Below are 6,480 nucleotides of genomic sequence, written 5' to 3' on the forward strand. Positions count from 1 at the left end.
AATCCTAGAGAGTGAATCAGGCAGTTCTGATACGGTTTTAATGATGTGGATTGTTGCCTACATTCTCAAATTCAGCAAAATGAGAGGGGAGGATTGCGGGAGGCGGAGGTGGGTATGGAAATGCTCTGAAGCACTGAATAATGTGCAAATGCCTCACAGCCACTGTAAGACCATACGAAGAGAGGCATCTTTCCTAAACTGATGGTGACACTAGTATCAAGTCTATTTATACAGCTCAGTAAATAAATACTGCATTAAAAATGTTCACAGCACAGCCTAATAAATCCACAGCCCAGCTCAAGTTTGGCTTATGTAAGCTGAGAGGAATCCTGGCAGACTTCTCTACAGTTTCACCCACTTTGTTTGGAAGTGTGAGATATTAATTAAAGAAAAGCGGGATTATTGCATGCAGGCTGATTTGCGCTGGCAGCAGCTTGCCAGCCATCTGTAATTGGTTAAGAGCGATTTCTTCCTAAAGATCTCCCTTGACTTCAAGCCCTACTCCTCCTCTGCTTAGCCATTGCTAGAGCTTCTCATCTCCTAGCTGGGTCCTCACGATTTGGTCATTGTTTAGGCTCTGGGAAGACTTTTCTACTATAGTGTCAAATTTTGTGTGATTTTTGGTTTTTGTGGGTTTTGTTCTGTTTTGGTGGCAAGATAAGTTTATGAGAAAACAGGATCAGATTAGCATATAAGGCAAAAAACACTTGATCAAGGAGTTACCTTTCTTTGGAGCACAAGAAATCCTACCAGGCCTAAATATGATTGAGCAAAAGAGCAGGTATGTTTTCAAAACAGTTCCTAGAAGTCCTTAGAGTAGGGAAGATAATTTCTAACTCCTTTAGACAGTATCGATAGCTACCTAGCTATTGGCAATTTGGGAAAGTTTGTCTTAGATGGTTTTTTGGTATCTTTCTCCTTTTTCTGTGGTCTGGTACTGTGTATCCTACCCTTTTAGGTACTGAGTGCTCTCTTGTCCTCTCTTGCCATCCTTCTGCTCTAAATGAAGACTCGTATAGTTGTTTACACCTTAGTATGAATGAGTCTTTAAGCAGGTTCTCTGGTCCTTGAGGTACTTTTATTTATTTTTTAAAAATTTTAAAAAGATTTTATTTATTTATTATATAGAGAGATAGCGCAAGCAGAGGGAGAGGCAGAGGGAGAGAGAGAATCTCAAGCAGACTCTGCACTGAGCAGCCTGATGTGGGACTCGATTTCATGACCCTGAGATCACAACCTGAGCTGGAATTGGGAGTCAGATGTTTGATTGACTGAGCCACCCAGGCATTCCGAGGTGCTTATAAGATTTGATGGTAATGAGAATTACAACCTATAAGGGAGTTGGAGATTTTTTATTAATCAGGTAATCATTGTTTCTTACACAGGGATGCCCTTACCATCCATGCATGAGGTAACGTTTTAGAAAAGGCTGCTCAATCAGTCCAAGGGGAAGACTGTTCCTGTCTTTATTCTTCATCAGCTATAGATGAAGCCTATCTCCAAGATTGGGGGGAATGCCTTGGTATCCAATTTCCCTACCCCAGTTTAGAGTCTGGGTGAAATGAGTGAAATTTACTTTTATATGTTTTTGTTGAGATATAATTTACATATCATAAAATTCACCTTTTTAAGGTTTACAACTCAGTGGTTTTTAGTGTATTTCCAGGGTTTTACAAGCATCACCACCAACTAATTCCAAAAACATTTCACCACCCCAAAAAGAAACCCCATCGGTATCCATGAGCAGTCACCCTCTTATCCCACTTCTCCCCTAAATCTACTTTCCATCTGTCTGATTGTGTGTATTCTGGTCATTTTATGCAAACAGGATCATATGACATGTGGCCTCTTGTGACTAGCTTCTTTCACTTAGCATAAAGTTTAGAAGGTTCATCCATTTGTAGCAAAGGTCAGTATTTCATTCCTTTTTATGACTATATCATATCCCATCATATGGATATATCAGATTTTACTTATCCCTACATTGATTGATGGACATTTCCACTTTTTTTGGCCATTAATGAATAATGGTGCTATGAATATTTATGGAAAAGTTTTTGTGTGAATCTATACCTAAGTTCTATTTGGGAAATGTTCAGCTCTAAGCAATTTTTACACCCATATCCTTAATTAGGTTATCACCTCTCTGAGGTAACATATTTCATTCCTGTTAATATCACTGGTGCTTGGCACTGCACCCTGAACCCAAGAGGTGCTCAAAATTGTCACTGATGGTGACAATTCAAAGGGCTCGGATTGTGTAAGTATGGAGGAGTTCTGTACTACAGGACTTGGAGAACCTCTGGCTCTGCTAATTCTATTGTGATGGCTGTACACTGGGGGTTTGGCCAGAGGTACAATTCCATCCTCCACACCTGCAAAAAAAAGAAAAGTCACCCTTCCTGTGAAGTTTTTCCCAAACCTATTATATAGGATTAGCCTGTAAATTATTTATTCATTTAATGCTGAATTGGTTCTTTGAACAAAGGATTTAGGATCATGGACTTGCCTTGTAGCTCTCTATGTGTATGTTTGTATTACCTTCATTTGATGATGAGCTTTGCAAAGTCAAGGATTCTTTATTACTCATCTTCTGTCCAGAGGAGCAGCCTAGCAGCCTCTGTCATCAGAGCTGTGCATTAATTGCTTGTTAACTTGAATGTTATATGGAACCAGATGGCCATCTAAAAGGAGAGGTGTAAAAAATGCTAACTAGTCATGACAGGAGCCTCCAGAGAATTCTCCTGGTTCCCGGAACATACGGTGTGGACTTTTAAGGTTCCCTTGGGCAAGAGGCCCAGAAGATGAATGGATATTATTGAAATCAGTGCTGGATGAGAAAACTGAGTCATTCCACACATTCCCTGTTTCACTGGGAAAGTGTGCTCTAGGCTCGGCGTCTACATCACTGAGCCTTGGGGATTATCTTCTTCTGGGACATCAAGCCACCTCCTCCTCCAGGAGGCTTTCATCACGGTGTAGAGTTCAGCTTGTGGCCTCCAGAGCCGATCTGCCCGGTTTAAATTCTAGTTCTGTCATGTTCTAGCCACGAACAAGTTATTTAACTTCTCTATGTTTTAGTTGCCCCAGCCAAAACATGGTTTTACAAAGCTGTGGTAAGGCTGGGTAGCATGACCACCCTGGACGCAAGGCATGATTAGCACTCACCCTCATCTCTTTCCTCTCTGAACTCCTCCATTGCTGTGCAGTTTGGTAATTAATTGTTCTCTACTTTTTCTGATAGGGTGATTGTACTGGGCTTCCAATAATTTTCCTGGTGGTCTCACTTCTCCAGAACATACTTGGGAACCAAGAGGTAAGCAAATGACAGCACCACAGTCATCACCATCAAGATAACCAAGCACCCCTCACAGAAATGTCACAGAACCCCGAATTAGAGATGAATGGGCTTTAATAACAAAACCTCTCACACTCTTGGCCTATTAACTCTTAGTTTATGTATGTTTAGAACATCAACTGCTTTCCCAGCCCCAGCTTTAACCACGAGCAGTCCATTCTAGAGCATCACCGTCCACCAGAATGTCCTGTGATGATAGTCTCTATCCGTGCTGTCCAGTACTGAAGTCACTTGCCACATAGGACTGCTGACCACTTCAAATGTGGCTAATGTGACTGGAAAACTCCATTGAAATTTTATTTAGTTTTCATTAGTTTAAATTTTAAAAGTCACACGTGGCTATTGGCTACTGAACTGGGCAGCTTCAGAGCCCAGTACTGTGAGTGCAAGATTCACTTAAACGCTTGGTTTTCCAGAACCATCTAGCCAGAGTTGGTATTGAGAATGGCTTCCGAAATCCTTCCAGATCCTTGATGATTAGACAAAGATTTCATCAACTCAGATGTTTTAAAGACTTTTTCCAATAAAACACATTTCTTGCATATCTGGAAATTCAACTTCGCTAAAGAACTCTGAGTTAATCCACATTCTGAATCTGAAAGGCCTCTCCCTTTGGGCCTGTTTATGATACTTTAAATTCTCCTTATCATCCTAAGGGAAGGTCATTTGGCAAAAGTCCTAAAGAGAAAGGTGGGGCGGCCGGGGTGGGGGGTGTTGTGGTGCTTGGGCTTCTCAGCTTATTAAAGTGTTATTGTTATTTAATAACACCTGTCTTCTCTCTCTCTCCATACACATACACACATACGTACATATATGTACGTGTACAGTGGTTCACTCAACCACAAATGCCTTTCTGGAACCTATGCAAAGATGTCAGGAACTTCAAGTAAGAGTGGATGTGTTTGGCCTTGCGCATTCATTGCATATCTCACCAGCTGCTATTTAGAATCGACTCTGGATAGTTTGCATTCTCAGCAGAGAGACAAAGTAGAAAGATATGGACTCCCTCTGGAGCGGGTTTTTAGGGGCACGAGGCCATAGCAAGAAGGAGTGCCCAGAGAGGTGGCACCTCCCAAAGCCCTGAAGTAAAGGTGTTGGTCTGGGAGCTGGACGTGTGTCCTGGGCCTTGGAGAGCCCAGGTCAGCCTCTTCCCATTTCTGGGCTCTGCTTTCTTCCCCAGCAAGACAGAAGAACTGCACCAGGCCTGGGATACGATGACCAAGAATAGCTTATAATCCATGCTTGTTACTGCCTTTCCTCCAGAAATATGCCTAGAACAGCCCCCCCCCCCCGCCCCCCAAGGACAGCAGGCTCAATCACTCGGCGGTCCCCGGGCCCCAGCCCATGTTTATCGACCTGGAATCGAGTTGGAATGAACATCAAGGGTATCTCTGGAAGGAAAGGGATCACTGCACTGAGGACGGGTGTGGATGTGGCTGGGGGTGGGCGGCGTGAGGAGGCCTGTCCCAGTCTCTCGGCTCTGGGGAAATTATATTAATATGAGGCACAAGTCTTTCTAGGCCTGGCCTGGAGACCTGCCCCCACCCCTCAGCAGCCTGTCCTCAGCTCTCCGCCAGCGGCAGAGAAGGACTCCGAAAGCAGGGCTCTGGGGCACAAGCCTTGATCACCAGACTTCCGGGCAGGTTCAGTCAGCAGCTTTCCTTGGGGTCACCACCTTTGTTAGGAGGAAGAAAGGCCCCTCATGGGGCAGGGACCCAGGTTGAATCCTGGGGGAGAGTGGCTGGCCCCGGCTCTGGGAAGGGAAGGCACAGAGAATGAAGGGGGCCGCTGAGGAACGGCCTGGCCTGCAGGACTGGCTTCACCTGAAGCTGAGCGCCAAGTCCCCTATGTCCACCCCAATGCCCTGGGCATCTAACGGCGTGCGGCAGCACAGAGTCCAGACAACATTGCTTCTGGCAGGCCCTTTAGGACACTCCCCAGGGGCCAAGAGCAAGGAGCGAACACTGGGTTTCTCACCTCCGGAATAGGGTTCTTTTTGGAGAAGGAGGCAGGGGGTGGTTGCCATTAGCCTCTTCCAGAATCATTGAAAACTGTGGGCCCTCGCCCCTCAAAAACTCCCACATGGGGATCCCTGGGCGGCGCAGCGGTTTAGCGCCTGCCTTTGGCCCAGGGCACAGATCCTGGAGACCCGGGGTCGAATCCCACGTCAGGCTCCCGGTGCATGGAGCTTGCTTCTCCCTCTGCCTGTGTCTCTGCCTCTCTCTCTCCCTCTCTGTGTGACTATCATAAATTAAAAAAAAAAAAAAAGAAAAACTCCCACATGCACATTCCACATTCTGTAGCCTCTCAGGAGACACACCTGCCTCACTCCATGCCCCCCGGGGATGATGCTGCTCGATTGCCCCTTGTCCACTCCACCTGGGAGTGGCCATTAGACTAGACAAACCATGAAGACTCCTGACTCTGGGAAACAAAGGGTTGCAGAAGGGGAGGCAGGCAGGGGATAGGGTAACTGGGTGATGGGCATTAAGGAGGGCACTCGATGGGATGAGCACTGGGTGTTACACTATATGTTGGCAAGTTGAATTTAAATATTTTTCAAAAAGAATGCAGATTCCAGGGGCCCACCCTGGACCTATGGAATCAGAATCCTTGGGTTGTGGGTGGGGGAATCCTGGAATGTGCCCTAGGGATTCCTTTGGGGAGCAAAGCCCTCCTGTGAAAGGAGCCCCTAGAGTAGGATCCCCTTAACAAGACCCCTGGCTGATTCAGCTGCAGGCAGATGATTAGGGAGGGAGAGAGGGCTGGAAGCTGGCTCACCGCCTCACTCTGGAGTACTGAGAAGAGGCTGGGCGCCAGGAATTCTGTGAGCTGGGTGAGGCTTTAGCTCATCCCATGAGGGGCTTAAGGCCCGGTGGCTAATGTCTGTCCATCTACCTAATTTTAGCTTTTATTAGCATTACAGTGTAGACTTCTGAGCCAAACAAGGGAAAGACCTTCGGGCTTCAAAGCAGTGTATCCACCCACATTGTTGGTGCTGAACAGTTTTATATTGATGGTTTTGCATTTCCTTTACTGAGGTGGCTTGGTTTCTTACTTATAAAAATTAAATATATATGTATATATTTACATAAATTTTATATATTCATGTACACATTTAT

At 45.4% G+C, this 6,480-nt stretch overlaps 1 protein-coding gene across 2 annotated transcripts in view; it reads left to right on the forward strand.

The window, feature by feature from the left end:
• Positions 1 to 6,413, forward strand: part of DCLRE1A (DNA cross-link repair 1A) — a 58,343-nt gene extending 51,930 nt beyond the window's left edge. For both annotated transcript variants that reach the window (XR_005985982.1, XM_041743342.1), the window contains one exon: positions 3,245 to 6,413. The gene's annotated coding sequence lies outside the window, so the exon portion shown is untranslated. The remainder of the gene's footprint in view (positions 1 to 3,244) is intronic.
• The last annotated feature ends 67 nt before the right edge of the window (positions 6,414 to 6,480 follow it).

Source organism: Vulpes lagopus, chromosome 2 (assembly GCF_018345385.1).
Source record: "Vulpes lagopus strain Blue_001 chromosome 2, ASM1834538v1, whole genome shotgun sequence".
In the NCBI taxonomy this organism is placed as follows: domain Eukaryota; kingdom Metazoa; phylum Chordata; class Mammalia; order Carnivora; family Canidae; genus Vulpes; species Vulpes lagopus.